This window comes from Amblyomma mixtum, chromosome 1 (genome assembly GCF_055824585.1).
Source record: "Amblyomma mixtum isolate Tamu chromosome 1, ASM5582458v1, whole genome shotgun sequence".
Lineage (NCBI taxonomy): Eukaryota > Metazoa > Arthropoda > Arachnida > Ixodida > Ixodidae > Amblyomma > Amblyomma mixtum.
In genome coordinates this window covers 59,693,331-59,711,939 of record NC_143012.1, presented here as the reverse complement: position 1 = coordinate 59,711,939, position 18,609 = coordinate 59,693,331, and the positions used below count along the sequence as shown (strand labels likewise).

Genomic DNA, 18,609 nt, shown 5'->3' with positions numbered 1-18,609 from the left:
ACAGTGTATGATGGCATCAGCCAGGGTTCTGCTGAGGGCGACGGCTTTGTTGGTACTTCAGGTTATAGACGCACATATGGGCACATGTTAGGTCGGGCGGTTGGGGGGTGTCATTGCAAAAAAATAATAAAACAGGGGATGTGGTGTTATTCCGACTCGTGTGCAACTGTGGTAATGTGGCACATGTACACATCTTGTCATCCCATGCCGGCACATAAGGAAGGTGAAAATAAACACAACAGTGTTCCGCCTCTCAGCTCTCAGACAGCGTGTCCATTTGCCCCTATAAGTTGCGCCATACCCTAGACACGACATATTGTACCAATATCCTTTCTAAAACACGTGCAACACATGCAAGCGGAACAGTTTGTTTGAGATACGTGCATATGATGCCACCAGGTAAATATTGTTAAAACAAAAGCAGAAAAGCTTCCTTGGACATCCACAAGGTGGCGCTAGAAATATCAAAGCAATGGATGCAGTAGTTCTAGGCTCACAACTGAAAACATGGCAATGAAAAAAACTAGCACGTACCGTATTCGCTTGATCAAAAGTTGACTCACTAGTAACTTAACTCGACCCCCCCCCATATCGCAGGTTGGTAAAAAAAGAAACTTGGTGGTTGCTTAAGCTTCCCCTTTAAAGCGGCTCTGAAACACCTTCCGAGAAGAGCACATCAGCTCGCTCAATAACTGCACTGTGTTGTCATGAAAACCTAAGTGAAATAATACACTTCTACAGGCCGCAGAGGACCCACAATCACACACAGAAAAGTTGACGAGCCCTTATCGGCAACTTTTTCTTGCTCGCAGCCTCCTCCGTGGCTCGCACCTGCATACACAAGTTGAGAGGCGGCTATTGGTTAGATTCTTTCAGACGTGAGGCAGCCACCGTGGCTGCGGCCAATAAGCCGCGTAGCTGCGGCGGGTCAGGAAGCTCTGCTCCCGGCAGTGGGGCCACTGGAGGAGCACCGACGTTCCAGCGTGCAAAAAATGATGAGAGAACAGAGAAAGGCGCGATGACGCTGAAGTTCAAATTTTCACTACAGATAGCTCAGCTTCAGCAAAGCCCATTTAAAAAATCCTTGCTGGACAATATTCGTAAAGCGGCGTGCTTTAACATGCCAGGCACACAGCAACCTTAGGAGCCCCTTTCAGAGCCCCTTTAAGAGTAGAATGCGATAGCATTATCCGGACGCCGCCTCTCAACGTCAGACGCTAGTGGGCACTTTCCAAAACGAAAAGGTATTAGTCACTGGACTACTCCTGGAGTAAGCGCTGTGTCCCCTCTGTGTCGTTTTTTGTTAGCGCCTGGATTTTTCACTGGACTACTCGTCACCATTTTCAAGCTTGTGCCATTGTCCTCACTAGCTCTGCCGTCGTCATCTTTGCTGCGGTCCTGCAGCACATCGTTCTAACGTCGTTAACCAGCAAACAACCACAGCACGTCGTCATTCCACGAAATTCCTCACTTTGCAAAACAGCCGCGCCACAACACTGTGTGGAACAGCTGAAAATTTTGCCTCATTGCAACCCCGCACCTGTACCACCGACTCCGAGACGTCGAACTGCTGGCCCTAGCGCACAGTTGTTCATTTCTTCAGCGTAAAGAATGACAGCTTTCTTGAATGTAGCCGTGAATGAGAGCTGGACACATATTGGACTCGGAGCACAAATGACGACAGACGAAACCGTACATTAATAACCGGTAAAATGTTTCCAGCAGCCGTCAAATGCGTGAGCAGTGTCAAGTCTTCTATCAGCTACAAAAAACACTCCTCAGAAGCACTGGTTCCGAGTGGCGGCGCATTTTTTCCCCTCCATGAATGGTGCAACCACGATTGGAACAGCGGGCCATCATGATCCATCAACTATCGACACTCCCTTGAGCGCCAAGTGTGCAGTTGAAAGAATAAAAAAATAAAAATCCTTTAACTGAATTCTGCTGGGCAGAGTCGTGGAGCAAACCTGAAATTCCAACCACGCTATAGCATTGTCTTGCCTTTATTTACGGTGCCCAACTGTGGTTTCGATTGCAAGTGGACCGCCCCACTTAAGATTTTCAAATGAAAAAAGTGAAGGTCAACATACAATCGCACAAATACAGTACGTGTCCCGTTTTCCCACGAAGAGTTAAGTGTTGTAGATCTAAAAAGAAGGAAATGCTTGCATTCACACCCCACCAAATAACACTGAAAAAAGACGAAGACAGGATTCTTAGAAGTGCTAGTTTTTGTTTTAGTTTAGGTCACTCTCAGCCATATCTCCAGTGCTAGATTTTGATTTAGTTTAGATCACTCTCATCCATATCTCCACTCCATCTGAGCCAGCGTTAATCCGTGATTTGTATTTGTTTCTAAATCAGCTGTGTATATTAGTTCTATCTTTCAGCCCATAAACTTCAAATCACTATAAATAAAGCGATCAGTTGTTAGTCAGCACATGTCCATATCATGTCCGTAATGTGCTTTCGCTGCCAACATGTGTAAAGGCAGTTGCTTCACAAAGATGCCGATGGCTTCAGTTTTCTGCAGGCACTCCATCCTTGTGCTTTGTATGGATGAAAACAAATATTTATTGATTTGGTCACAAATACTACAAGCTACTACAATAAACAATTACTACTGACAGAACCCTCAAAAGCAGCAAGTAAACCATTTACGAACTAACCAGCATCGCGAAAAAAGCTGATGTAGTACTGTAGATCGATTTGAGTGTGTGCCAGAATCCCATTCGGGAAGGGGTGGGGAGGAGATACATTTGAAAACAGAGACACCAACCAGTAAAAAGAGATCCTTCTTGACATTTCAGCTGCATGGTGGCCGCATTCACAATGAAGACATCACCAAAAGAGGTTTATTTTAAATAGATTTAAAAAATTACCGGAATGAGCATGTGTATATCGGGTTTAGATTTGCATCATTTCATATCAGCTTGTGTGATGTGTTCTGTATATAAGTTAGAGATTCCATGTGCAGTCGTGATGCTGTCATTTTTTTGCTTGCAACGATCCTTGCCTTGTCCCAGTCAATCTCATGGCCATTCATCACTCAGTGCTGATTAAGCGTTGTTAAGAATGCTTTTATTTTGCACATGACGAGCATGCTGCTGCAATTGCTTTTTGTAGCATCTTGATTCTTCCAAGTAAACTCAGTTGCGGTTTATGCAGGAGACTGCATCTTTGCTGTGAACAAGGGCCCTGTGCTGGGAGTAGGAATGTCAAGAAAGACCTTTTTTGGCTGGTTGGTGTCTCTGTTCTCCAAAGCATGAAAGCTCACAACACATACTAGGATGGAGTAAATAAATGTTCATTAAAGCGACACTGAGGAGTAAAATGAAGTTGGCTTGTATCGATAGAATACCAGCAACTAAACATAAAAACATCGCTCTTTCTGAAAACAAAGAAAGCTCTTGTAAGGTAGAAACGAGCAAGAACTAAAATACAGGTTTTGCCGCCACAGACCAATCTCGCAAGTATAAGCGTGATGATGAAATAGGAAAAAAAGGCACCACAGATCTCTGAGGCTAATAAACGTACAAGAAGGGTATGCGTTTGATCCATACTAAAGTATACAAGTTTTGTTTCAAGCCACTAGTGCACTCTTATCACAGGAGGAAGAGAGAAAAAAGACAACCTGAATGCTGAAAATCAAAGAAAGCCGGAAATTAGAGGCGCATCAAGGCGGCCGGCTGAGTTTTGGTATTCTTTGGGGTACTTAGCGGCTATGTGTTCTGCATGCCCGTGTGGTTTTATAACGCACCTCGATTTACAAGGGCAGAGCAGCAAGTGCTCCTCGGCCGGATTTCGAGCAATGACACGCCACTGCGACAAGGAAAAAGAGCTATGTGCAGCCAATGTTCAACGTGCCTCCATGTTAGCAAATACACCGCTCAGCGTGTTCGCTTCACTAACATACCAAGACACTAGGGTGCATAACCAGCCCTATAAGGAGTATTATTACAGACTTTGAATATCCCTGCACATACCAGTTGCTACATACCACTCGGGATGGTGGCTCAGCGGCGACAGCGATGCTGCCGACTCCTCGGAGCTAGGACTTTCTTGCAAGACTTGCCACCTCAGCCCTCAAAAGCATCGCGTGCTGTGAGGGGTTGAGATTGCTAAATGCATGACGTAGTTCCTTACGAGAACTTCGTTGCCGAAATTGAGAAAAGGGTCCATCGTAACATTGGTGCAAACATAAATGAAGCGACGACAGGTGATCGATTCCTTCAACGTCAGGCCGGCAGTAGTTGTCATTTCGGCTGGTACGCCCCCCGCCGCCGGCAGTCACGGAGTCACTGTTCTCCTACTTTGTCATCAGAGACTCCCAAGAATCGCAGAGGCAGGAAAAACGTTTCAAACTCCGAATCCAAAACTCTTGGCAATAAATGCACCTTTCACTCCAGGACAAGCGGCACCAAAGCTACAAATGTCGAACTATCGGATTTCACTAACAGAAAAAATTTGATAGCATCGTCCCCAGTGTCCCTCAGTGGTTTTTAACAAATGAAACTCCAGAAGCTTTTATAAATTGCAATAATTTTTATGTCAACAGTCAGTTTATACCAATTTTTGTCAATGTAGTTGCCAAAGCAAGTTCACTTGAGTTTCCATAACCACAACATAATCTGCAAGGGCTTGCTGCAGGAATGCTTAAATACCTCGAAGCCATTACCATAAAATATAATGAGAACAACTGCTGTTGAGACGGTGATGGTTTGCCTTCGAAGCTACAGCATGTTTTTGAAGACTGACAATGCTGAGGCCATAATTTGTAATAAAAACATGCCACATGCAAAGATAGCAGGTTATTTGACAAAAGTTAATGCACAGGAATCTAGTGCAGTAAGGCATTCATTTTTTTAAATCTAAAGAAAGACTGCTCTAAAAACCTGCAAACAGAAGCCAGCAATGTTCATCATCTGGAGCCTGGGCTTTGTTTCTTGGCTCTTTTGCCCCAATAATAAAGGCACAACACAAACATGGTAGGAATAACGAAACAGCATGCTTCTCTAGTGACATAACACTTGCTTCTAAAAGAACACAGAACTGCTCTGATGTGAGTATGTCATTTTGCAAACTAGTGCCAAACACTGTAACCACAGTTCGCGCGCATCACCTAATGGGCTTAAACTAAGCCAGTAAAGTACCAGCCTGGCATGTTCAGGTTTCTTATGGAGAAGGAAAAGAAACCAAAGAATTTCTCTGTACTACGAAGGCAGGTAAATTCGCATATTTTTTCCCTAACGTAGCAAATTAAAAAGTGAGACAGGTTAGCTAGCAATGGTATTGAGATGATGCTGAGAGAAGGCATCAGAAGTCCAACGAACTGTGGCATTTGAAGCATGTTTCCTGCTTTCATGTACTTTTACACTGTGCTTTTCTTTAAACGACATTGTGCACAGCTGACACTGAAACGGTTTTTCTCTTGTGGGCACGCACATGCGTTGCAAGGTTTGAACTCTGTGTAAAGACCATGGGGCAGAGCTGGCACTTATATGGACGCTCACCCGTGTGGATGCGAAGGTGTTGCACTAGGTGACCACTTTTAACAAATTTGCGCCCGCAGTGGTCACACTTGTATGGGCGTTCACCCGTGTGAGTACGAAGGTGCTCCACCAGGGTGGCCTTGAGAGCAAACCTGCTCCCACAATGGTTACACTTGTATGGACGCTCACCCGTATGGGTGCGAAGGTGTCGCACTAGATGACCCTTTTCAGCAAGTTTGCGCCCGCAGTGGTCACACTTGTATGGGCGTTCACCCGTGTGCGTGCGAAGATGTGTCACCAGGGTGGCCTTGAGAGCAAACCTGCTCTCACAATGGTTACACTTGTATGGACGCTCACCAGTGCGGGTACGGATGTGTCTTACAAAGTCATGCTTTCTTGCAAAGCTCTTTCCACAGTGTTCACATTGGAAGGGATGGTCAACTGTTTGGGCACGAAGGTGCGGTTCTACAGGGTTTTTCTGCATGAAGGTCCGACTGCAGTGGGACGACTGGTGCAGCTGCTTACTGGTGTTTTCCACAGGTCGTACTCTGAACTTGGGATCAGCAGTGGCCAGGCCTGCACCAAGAAAATGAGAGTATTTACAGCATGTCACAGCCCGTTTAGAGGGGCAGCCAGTAACCTATAAATGAAGAAGGCAATCTTACACAACATTTATGCTAACATTTCATTTCAAGGTCAATGAGTTGTTCCTCAAGAAAAAAAATGTTTTTAAACCGAATTTCCTGGTACTCGTATATTAGCATAGAGTTGGACAGCTTTCAAACAATTACTTGGCATACTCTGCAGACAACTTAATAGTCAGAGCAACTAAGATAAAGTGCTCGTAAATGCCTGGCCTCTTGGGAGGGATCTTGCTAGTCTGGCCAAATTTTTCACGAATTACAGAATGTCTGTGAGCTTTCACTCGTAATGCAGTACACTGCCGGTGAGTGCATTCCTTTTGTTTATTAAAGGTTGAACGCTCATTACTCTGCATGTTGCAGATAAACCTTGAGCAAACTGCTGGAGAAAAACTGCTGGACGACTGATTCCCTTTCACTAAATGTAGCCAAATGCTCAATATTATATTTGAGCTGAGCTGTCGTGACTGAAAATAACGTGATCAGCACATTTGCTTCTGCACACTGCACCACATCGCGTATAATCTCACAGTGTGCACGTCTGGCAGCTACCATGATAGGTTTATTATACCAACAAAGCATGAACCTCTTCAGCTGTTCTGCAAACATCATAAGCAAACAATTTTCTTTCTGTAGCCTCAAGCAAAAAAAAAAAACAAGGCTCCGTGACTAAAAATATCTGTAGCTTGATATTACCAAACTGAGCTGCAATGAATAAATAAAAACATACACAGCAGTTTTGAATGTTAAGACAGCAAAATAAAAAGAAAGCAATTAGGAAAACAAAACATCTATACTCAATCTAGCATAATCAGGCCCAGTGATCACAAAAAATAAATTCAGAACAGAAGCAGTCACACTACAAACCACACGGACAAAACCAACTCTGTCAGCTGTGTCACCAACGTAATACATAGCACACAAATAAGCATGAATCATCAAGGTTTCCTCTGCACTCGTGCACGATGTCATACATAGAATGTTTCACAATATCCACTGTTAATGATGCAATGACGGTTGGTTGGTTTATCAAGTATGACGTCACAAGGCAACAGAGCCTATGAGGGGCACCCTAGTTTAGGGGTTCCGGTAATTAAGACCACCTGGGGTTTGTTAACGTGCACTGGCATCGCAATGTACATGGGCCTCCTAACATTTCGCCTCCCTCAAAATGCGACCACATCAGCCGGGATCGAGCCCGCGTCTTTCGGGTGAGCAACGAAACCACTGAGACACCGTGGCTCATTTTTGCAATGACTGTTGTGGTCTAGGCGTTAAAAAGGCAGGGACGAATACGGCCATTTTTCATGCACCACAGTCTGAGATCGCTGGCTATGGTGCTTTTTTCACATTATGAACATCAGGCAGTTCATCCTGAAAATGCTGCATGCACTGGTTTTGAAAGATGGTCCTTTGGGCAGCTTGTGTACTCATTGGTCAAGAATATTGGTTTCGATGCCTGCAAAATGAGACAGAGCAGAGAAGTTGATTAGGATAAGCACTGCAAGCTGCAGTATTTTCTTAAAGAGAGAGTCTGCTGAATTTTATCAACTTATTCTTTTCTGTAACACTCGAGAGCTCCTTGTCCAAATAAGCAAATCTACGCTGTGGTGCTGCAATGTGCAGAAGAATCATTTGAAATCGAATATTTTCATTATCGTAGTCTCGTTTTCTCATGGCAGACTGTGTCTGAAAACCCCAACATCGAGGACAGGATATACCCGAATAGAAACTCTAAGCAACTTTGCGGACCCAACTGCTGTGCCTCCCAGGCAGCATGCAGTGGCAGTAATGAGTGTCACATTACGAGATGCACGAGTGTTATCAAAGCTACTGTTGAAAACACTAAGGCAGTCTTAAAGATACTACAAATAAATTAGTACTGCTGATAGCGCCACGAATCATCATACTGTGAGTTTATTGATGCTCGAAGCCATCGGTACACAGCTTTATCTTTTGTCTGTGACACACGATGACCAGACATATCTCGATTGATCACGGCCACGCGGAACTGCTTTCACATTTTTCCACATTGTCGTAGTTTCTTTTGGCTTATCTCAAATGTTCGTTGCAAAGCCTTAAATTGAGTGAGTGCGCACAAGAGCTGCAGTCATTTTATTTGACAACCGCCAAGAAGGCTTGTTGCTACGCTGCCACCGAATCATTCAATTCTTTGTGGGCACAGATCTGCCCAGTCAAGTTTTGTTTAGCACCCTTTTGCTGTCTCCTTGCTTGCCGGACAGCCATTACCACTACGTGACAATATCTATAAATAGATAACAGCAACCGCTTCTGCCAACAGCAGCGCAACACCACTGCCAGTAAGTGGCTACAGTCTCATCTTTTTGAAAATGTTAGAAGAAATTACGAGAAAGCATGGCTAAGGCATGCTAGAAATGCTGACTAGTTGCAAGAGGAAAAGTAAAAACGACCAAGCTTCTTCTAGAAAAAATAACAAAAATATAGGTATTTACCGCACTGAGTCCTACTCATAAAGTGTAGCATTTTGACTCAAGTGTCTCAAGTTGTTCACAATCATTTTAAACTAGCAAAGAACACACATACACATATTCATATGAAGATTACAAACAACAAATAATAAATTCCAACACAATTGCATCTTAAATCATGAAATATGGATGCATGAAAATGTGGAACTGCAGAGTTTACAAGACAGCAGCTGCAACAGGTCAGTTTTAATGCGACAATGTTAAGGGCATAGTGTCACAGAAAAGCCAGCATCGTTGTCGGCGTCACTGGCTGCGATTAAAAAGTCCGCGAAAAATCCCCAGAGAAGGAACCTAAGTCACGTGACCTTGTGACACCATCATAACCTGCATACTGGATTGCGAGCAAACTGCCCAACGTGGCAGCTGGCAGTTTATCCAATGATTGGTCATGAGAAGTTGCTTGGGAAAAGCAACCAGGGTCACAGAAGCCCCACCAGTGGCGACGTCTGCCATCGCAGAGAAGAGTCGCATTGTTTAACCACTGCACTAGGAGAGGTATGAGGACTCCCAGGGGTTAATAAATGTAAAGCAGGGCATGACCACATCTCCATATATGGCCATTAACCTATCAACACTATCAGGTCAAATACCCTTAAGGCGGATTTTAAATGTCTCCTCCAGCTTTAGCGCAAAACCACTCCTTACGTACCAACTCCTAGCAAGAGCCTATCTTCTGCGGAAGAGGGTGTCGCGCCACATAACCTTGTGGCGTCATCAAAGTTGCCACGGTGGTTCAGTAGCTATGGCGCTCGGTTGCTGACCTGAAAGACGCGGGTTTGACCCCGGCCGCGGCGGTCTAATTTCAATGGAGATGAAATTCTAGAGGCCGGTGTACTGTGCGATATCAGCGCAAATTAAAGAACTCCAGACGGTCGAAATTTCCGGAGCCCTTCACTACGGCATCCCTTATAGCCTGAGTCACGTTGGGACGATAAACCCCATAAACCGAATCAAACCAAAGCCTGCCTATCGGATTGTAAGAAAATTGACCACTGTGGCAGGTGGCAGTTATGATTTATGGTTTATGGGTGTTTAACATCCCAAAGCGACTCAGGCTATGAGGAATGCTGTAGTAGAGGGCTCCGACAATTTCAACCACCTGGGTTCCTTACCATGCCCTGACTCGCACAGCAAACAGACCTCTAGAATTTCGCCTGCATCAAAATTCATCCACCACGGCCGGGATCAAACCTGCATCTTTTGGGCCAGCAGCCGAGCCCCATAACCACTGTGTCACTGCGGCGGCTGGCAGGTGGCAGTTAAATTGATGATTGGTCACGAGAGGTTGTTCAGGAAGAGCAACATGGCCGCACAACCCCTATCATTGGCTGTGATAGAAATAGCCACGCGGCAATGGAGTGGTGCATCGCTTAACTGCTGCTCCACTGCACTAGTATTACTATCAGGACTCACCACAGTCTATGAATGTTATGTAGACGATGACCAATTCTGCATATATGGTCATTCACCCAGTAAAGCTGTCGCGTCATAGCCTTAAGCTTAAGTGTCCCTTCCGATAGAAAAATAAACACAGGCTTTTACACATCTGCTCGGCTTAAATACGTTAAACCCCTGGCACTTTGTTTAGTGTTGGGCACTGAATCTCCTAGAGCCATGGGCGCCCAGAGGGAGGGTTGGCCACCCTCCCGAATTTTGGATATTATGTACGCACTAGCAAAAAACAACTACACAGCTTCATTAGCACACTTAGGTGATAGTAACTTTTCGCATTTTGATTATTATGATTAATTTTTTGTCCATTAATAAAATCCAGTGCATATTCTCCAAGCCTAGCACTAATTTTTGTTTCATGTGGGTAGTTTAGACCCCAAATAGTGTCTTTTTGGTGGTAACCTACTGCCTACCCCATCCTCATCCCCAGGGGGGTTGGTGGCCCCGCTCCTGGAATGCTGTATATTTTTTATGCACTAGCAGAAAAAGAACTTCACAGCCTGATTAGCACGCTTAGGTTATTGTTACTTTTCACGTTTTGATTATTAACATTAATTTTTGGCTCATTAATAAAACTAAATGCATGTTCTCCAACCTTAGCACTAATTTGCTGTTTCTAATTTTCGTTTCATGAGGGTAGTTTAGACCACAAATAGTGTCTTTTTGGTGCTAACTCGCGGCGTACCCCATCCCCAGCCATCGGGTGCCCCCCCTAAAAAAGTTCTACGGACGCCCTTGCCCAGAGCACTGCAGCTCTTGCCATTTCTCCTTTACATGCGTTTTCCCCAGAAAGTTGGAAGCAGCAGTGTGCTGCCACAAAGAAATACATGCACAAGCAATGCAACAATGACTGAAAAAAGCTGCAGAAAGGCACAATCAAACCGAACAAGTAAGGCAGGGAACTTGCAAAATAATGGAATAGCTTGAATCCAACTTTCTGAAGCAGCCATACTGGTGCATTCTGGAGGATATTAATACGTAATTACTCTCTAATTGGAATATATTCCAGTTACAGGGTTCACATTAAATACGTTGGACTATGGTCAAATCATTCAGATCAAAGGATACAAGGTTTTACAGGATACGAGCATCAACCTATGGGTCTCCTGATGTTGGCAGCGGTTCCCCTTGGAACATTCTCCTGGCTATTTGCAGTCCTCATCTTTTCAACATCATTTATGACACCTGTGAGATGCAGCCCAAATGAAAATCATGTCCCAAAGCAACAATTAGCATTGTTAAGCTACATGCATTTAACAATAACAAGAATGGCACGAGGACATGTCAAAGGGAATATAAATAATGCGATGGAAGAGTGTCAAGAGTTTGTCCTTGCTCGGTGCAGACTATTAAAATGCTTAAATGTTAATCCTTGAATGAATCTATAACAGCAGAGTGCGGTGGTTTCTTTGCCACAAAAAAAAAAATTAAAATTGATATGCTCTTTTTTGCAACTTGTCGGCGCGATCGGTAGGCTACAAGTACCGCCACCTGCATCACCTACATAGGGCCCCAGAATAGACAGCAGCGCTTTAAGCACGGTATCACAGTTTCTCCGGTGTCTAGGCGCATATGAACCATACCTTTCATTGGTACAATAGTCCACGAGAAAGCAAACACACCACGACAATTGGAGAATTGCACTCACTCAGCGATTAAAGGCAGGAAGAACCGCATAAACCTCAGAACAAAGTAAAAGGCGCATCGACTGTAGTTACACCCGCTAGAGCTGAAAGCAGCTACGAAAAGCTCTCTCACAACTGTGTCAGCAAGACTGTCACATGAGAACACAGAGATCCATCCAATTTTTAGCGGCTAGCCAGTGCAAATCAGCGCCTTAGCACTTGTTGCGTTTACTTGCCCGCGGGTCCACGCGATGAATATTCATTTCGAATGGCAAAGCACTTCGACCTGCATCAAAGTTGACTGATTTAACTCTGGTTACCCGAGTAGCTTTGACTGCGGTAAAATAATTTGCATCTTTGGCTAGACATTTGCACAGCTACGGCTTTGCTCCGACTGGTAAAAGCGCCAACGCGTCGGAAACCCGTCAAGCACGCGCAAAGACAAAGCACGATTTCTATATGACATGCTGCGGCTTGACATGCATTGAGCCGCATGAAGCCAGACGAGCAGTATAATCACAAAAAAAGACGTATTTGAGGACCACAAATTTGCAAACGCCTGAGTTTACTTGCCATATGACAGCACCTGGCTGCACTCGAAGTTGTTACCATTGTTGATGCGCATAGCGATGCAGCTTTCTTTTCTAGGTGAACCTGGATGCATGGATGGATGGATGGATAGATGGATGAATAATAACAGCTTTATTCTTTGTATCGGACGGTACGTTTCGCCACTTAGCCTATTCTTCCCTCATTGTTAATTGTTCTCCGAGTCCCTTCTCCTAAAGTCCCTAGATCAGCTTTGCACAGAAGTGTCACGCGCGCTCAGTCAAATTCACGTACTATCACGAAATAAAATTTGCCGTCGGCAGGGGAATCTGTTTCACGCTTTTCAGACTCTGATGCAGGGCCTTTCGAAGCGTGCATTGCACACGGATTTGTGCTACATGTGGCTTTAATTTGCATAAATCATAAGCTTTTTTTTAGAAAAGCTCATACAGGGACTTTACCTTCTCCTAGCCTCAAAAAGCAGTTAACTGCCCGCGAATTATCGAATAATCGCTCTTTTTTGATGTCCTGTTTTCGTGTCCTATATATGCCTAGCGCCAATTTTTCCTGCATTCTTTCCTTCCACATCTTTCTTTCCGCCTCCTTTACCTCTGCTTTCACGTTAGTATTTTGTTGTGTCCCATCCCTCACCCGTAAATACTTCGTTCTTAGCTTTCGGGTTCTATTTGTCCATTTTGTGTTAAAACTTTTCATGTATAGATACTTGTACACCTTTTTTGCCCACCTTGTTTCCTCCATTTGAGTTAGTCTCTGATCATATTTCAGTTTGCTGATTGCCTCCCGAACCTCAAACGACGCCCAACCCATATCTCCCTGGACTCCCTCATTCGGAGTGTTCCCATGGGCTCCCTAGGCTAGCCTTCCTACTCTTCTTTGTCTGACCTCTAGACTTGACTGTACTTCTCATTTCATGCACAGGACTGCATTTCCAAATGTGAGGCCCGGTACCATGATTCCCTTCCATACCCCTCTAACCACCTCATACCTATTATAGTTCCTAGTGCTCTGTTTCATAATGTCTGAATTCCTTTTTCCTTTATCCTTCAGAATCCTCTAACAGATACTTTTTCCCTTCACTTAGCCATATACCTATACTTATAAGTTCTCACATGGTCTATCATTGTGTCCTGTATTTCTAGTGGGTCTCCCCTCTCATCATTATATACCATTAGCCCAGCCAGCACTTGGTTTACCTTCTGGCCTTCCTGCATATAACTCACGTCAACTCCTACCCTACTCTCTTCCAACCTCTTTTCCATTTGACTCACGTATACCATGAAAAGTAGGGGTGATAGTGGGCAGCCCTGCCTTAGCCCTCTCTTAATTTTAGCTGGTTTTGTAGTTTCTCCCTCCCAGGTTACTACCACCTCATTGTCTGAATATAGACGTTGTAGATATTCAATCAGATTTCTATCAGCACCATATCTTTTCAATTGGTCCCAAAGTTTTTCCTGATTCACATTGTCATATGCCCCCTTAATGTCTAAAAATGCCATCCATAGAGGCCTCCGACTTGCCTCAGCTATCTCTATACACTGCGTTATGACAAATAGATTGTCCTCCAACCGTCTGTCCTTTCGGAAACCGTTCTGCAACTCTCCCACGATCTCCTCACGCTCTGCCCATTCTTCCATTCTCATTTTCACCATCTGCATTACTAGCCTGTAAATAACTGATGTGACCGTAATTGATCGGTAGGATTTAATGTTGTCCCTGTTTCCCTTGCCTTTGTATATTAGTCTCATCCTGCTCACTTTCCAGTCTTTTGAAATGTCTCCTACCTCTCCTCCCTCTACTACTTTTTCAATGATCTGTTGTAGTTTCAATTTGCTTTTTTCGCCTAGTATGGTAATTAATCTCAAAGGTATGCCGTCTGGTCCTGTCGCTGTTCCGATGGGAACCTTGCCTTCTATTCTGTCCCAGTCCCCTGCTGTCCTCTCCCTAAGCTCTTCCTCCCTTGTCCCATTGCTGTCCCTGCTCTCCCCCAGTCCATCCGCCACAGGCTCTGCAAATGCTGCTTCGATTGTTTGTCAGATATATAAATTCTTGTGCTTCCTCTCCCTCTTCCCTTTTTCCATCCTGTGTGGTCAGAGTGTGTTGGATGCCCTCTGTCCTCTTCCCTTGTAGCCTTATGTGCTCCCAAAACCTCTTTACAGCATTCCTATCTTTCTTATTTACCTCCATCATCCACTGGACTCCTGTCTTTCCTATTTTGGCTTGAACTAATGTCGCTGCCTCCCTTTTGCTCTCAAGGTATTTATTCCATTTTGCATCCACTTCGTCCGGTGGGGCCCCCCTTTTTTCTTTGCAAATCTGTGTTCCCTGGATGCCTCCTGTCGTCGCACTACGGCTGCCTTCACTTCCCTGTCCCACCAGCATTTGGTGTGTGTCTCTTTCTTCCCTTTTTTCTTTGGGCCTTCTCTAACTCCCATTGAAAAACCCCCACTAGGGCATCATATGTCCACTCCCTATCCGGCTGCTTGGATACTATGCCTTCAATGTGTCTAGACACTTCCTGCAGTTGTGCATCAGTGAAGTTATGTTTGCTTTCCCTCCCTTGAGTTCCTACCGCTGGTATTGCGCTATCAAATGTAATTTTGATTCTTCTGTGGTCACTACCCAGGCTTTTCATACCTTCTTCATCAATTTTCATGTCTCCTCACCTGTCATACAGTTTGTGTGACATTAGGCAATAGTCAATAGTTGAGTGTGAATTATTTCTTACCCATGTTACTTTCCCGTCGCATTTTATTCCCATATTAACCATTACTAGATTATGGGCATCGAACAATTCTTATAACATCTTCCCCGTTGCACCTGTAGCTCTGTCAAAGTATTCCAAGTATTCATATCTCCCAAGATGATTATTTCCTGGTGCGAGCCTAAGTCCCTGATATGTTTAGACATACATTTGAAATGCCCTTTGTTCTCCTCACTCCCTGTTTTAAGGTATACAAACCCTGTTATTGTTCTTAGACTCCCCACTATGCCCTGGAGCCATAGATGCTCTCTGCAGTTCTCTCTTACCCTTTCCCAATCTTGCCCCTTTACTAATGCCCCTAGGCCTCCACCTTTATGGTCTTTCCCTTTTCTGTTACACCCCATCCTAACCTGCAATGTGAGGCGGTTCTTCCATGTCTCTCATGTGAGTGTCCGCAACCCCATATACCCGAATATTTTCAGATTTTAGTTGTTCTTCAATTTCATCCCATTTAATTCGATTTCTTCCCCCTTGCAAGTTAATGAACCCGAAACTGAGAGGTTGCTTCCTTTTCGTTTGCCATGCCCTTGTCCGGCCCCCCCTCCTTTCACATTTGCTGCCTACCGCTTGGTCTGCAGGGGTTTCCTGCGTGCCTGCAAAAAAGCAAGTGCCCTATGGCCCACCCTCCTCCCAAACAGCCATCCTGCTGGTTCGGTGTAATGGATGCCATCAGGGCAGAATGGGCGAGAGTTCCTTTCTCCATAAATCACCCAGTTTACATCCATCACGTAGCACCCGAGGGACTTTCCCAGCTCTCTGATTACTGAATTGGCCCTGATAACCTGGCCCTCATAACCTTGCCAGCATTTTGGCAATGTGGCTTGGCTTATGGTGTTTAATGTCCCAAAGTGACTCAGGATACTAAGGCTATGAGACACGCCGTAGTGAAGGGCTCCAGAAATTTTGACCACCTGGGGTTCTTTCGCACAAAACACGGGCCTCTAGAATTTCGCATCCTGTGAAATTTTACTGCCGCGGCCGGGATCAAACCCTCGTCTTGCGGGTCTGCAGCCAGGCACCATAACCACTGAGCTACCGTGCCGGACCTAGTTAACATCCTCTGTGTACAGGTGTGCCTAATCACCATTTTACTCTTTTTCAACCATCAAGAACATGTAGATTCCAAACTAAATTAGCAACACCACCTAAATAATGCTGCCACCCCACAGAGGTGTATGATTTCAGCCTTCTGCATGCAAAGTGTTGAGCATACTTCACTGGAATTCTCCGGTAGTTCAGTGCTTTTTGTTTTCACGTCACATGAGGTTGCGGTACACACACACACACACACCCACACACACACGCGCGCACGCACGCACGCACACACACACACACACACTCTATAAAAAACATGGGTTTTTTTTCTTCTCCTTTCTAATTCATTATGTTTCTGCGACAATAATCATGCACTATTAATTAAAAAAAATAGAAACACTGAGTCGCTCTTGCCTTTTGCGTGTGCGCTCGCACGCATTCGCGCACACACACACACATAATGGTAATTAAAACAGGCTTAAAAGTTTTGCTGTTCACACTGCAGCCATCCCCATTGGTGATGAACCAACTTGCCCAACGTGGAGGCTAATGAAGAGGGTTCAGCTTAAGTTGAGGACAACGCAATGAGTTATGGAAAGAAAAATGATGGGTGTAACGTTAAGAGACCAGATGTGGGTAGATTGGCTGAGAGAACAAATGCGGGCTAATGACATCCTAGTCGAAATCAAGAGGAAGAAATGGGCTCGGGCAGTGCATGTAATGCGAAGGCAAGATAACCGCCGGTCCTTAAGGGTAACGGAGTGGATTCCAAGAGAAAACGACCGTAGCAGGGGGCGGCAGAAAGTTTGTGGGGATACAGTGGCTGCAATTGGCAAAGGACAGTTGGAGAGACGTGAGAGAGGCCACTGCCCCGCAGTGGGCGTATTCAGGCTGATCATGACGATGAATTTGCCTAGGCTACATCCCTGCTGCTTCAGCAAACGTCTTCGACAAGAATCTCTGTTATTGGCTCTCCGGCCCGAGCACAACTGAACCATCAGCAGCATTATCCTCACTATGTCAAGACGTCTCAACCTCTCGTCTTACACTTCTGCATAACAAGACTAAGTGAACACACTTGTTCTTTGAAACGATCAACAGGTAGCCATTTGGTCATTCACTATTCTCAAATACTGAACGCCATTCCTTGCCAAGACGAAGACGCCGAATGTGCAGACGTGTGCACACAAATTATTTTAAGTGTTCTCGATCCACAAAGGAAATGCTTACATTCACATTCCATTCATAACACAGAGAAAAAAGGAAAATAGGTCTGTTGGAGGGCTGGTCAAATATTTAGGGGAATCCCCGAAGGCAGAGACTGCTTTTTTTTGTTTTAGTTCTTTGACCCATTGAACACGTATACGCTCCATTTAAACACGGGTTAATTCACAATTTGTATTTCTTTTTAGTTCTTCTGTGTATTCTAGCACCATATTTTTCAGCCTATAAATTTGAACACGCAATAAATAGAGCAATCAGTTGTTAGTCAGCGCATGTTTGTGTCATGTCTGTAATGTACTTTCACTGCCACCATGTGTAAAGGCAGCAGCATTATCAAGCATCTCGAAGCATAAGCTTTCTACGTGTACTCCTTCCTTGTACTTTGAATGGATGACAAGAAAACTTTATTGCTTTGGTCACAAATCCTGGAAACCGTTACAGCACACAATTACACCGATAAAGCACTCTCAAGCAGCAAGTAAACCAAAAATAAGCATAGTATATCATAAAAAGGCTGGACTTTGCTTCCCTGCTCTTGCATCACATTGATAGAGCCACAACACAAGCATGGAAAGAACAATAAGACAGCATGCTTCCCTGGTGGTATGGCACTCGGAAAAGAACACAGAACTTCTCGGACTTTAGTATGTCAGTTTGTTAGCCAGCGCCACACATTCTAGTACAAAAAAATGCACATTGTAACAACACCGAGACCTTGTTTACTTCTCCTTCAAAAGCTTTTTTTTTTGATTAAGGCATAAGAAATTATCCGAGTACTCCATATCGATGCACAAATTTTAGATTTGCTGCTAAGAACCTCATTCCAGAAAGTGATTTTATTTCTTTAAACATTTGTCTGAAAGAAATGGCAAAGTTGAACAGATGAGGGGACACAGAAATGAATGCACAGATAAAAATAAGAAATAGAAAGGGTGCGAGAAAATATTATTGTGACGCACCTGAAAAAACATCCAGGTTTTATGAACCATATTTACCTATTGGCTATTTTTGCAGAGTTAAATGAAGTCCTGCTCTCAAGAATATATCATCTTGAACTGCAACCAGAATTCATGGACGTCATTCAACACACTGAAACTAGTAAAATGATGACATCTGCACATGCCACAATTTAAGTCCCGTTCATGACAGCAGCAGTTTGCTTGGTTCAGGTTTCTTACAGTCAAGAGAAAACAAACCGAAGAATTGCCCCATGCCGACCCTCTTTAAAATCATGTAAATTTGAATAATTTATCACAACCTGACCCATTAAAAGTGAGACAGGTTAGCCAGCAACTATTT

General features: G+C 44.3%; 1 pseudogene; it reads right to left on the bottom strand.

The window, feature by feature from the left end:
- Positions 1–397: 397 nt before the first annotated feature.
- On the bottom strand, positions 398–12,345 carry LOC149366392 (uncharacterized; annotated as a pseudogene).
- Positions 12,346–18,609: the final 6,264 nt, after the last annotated feature.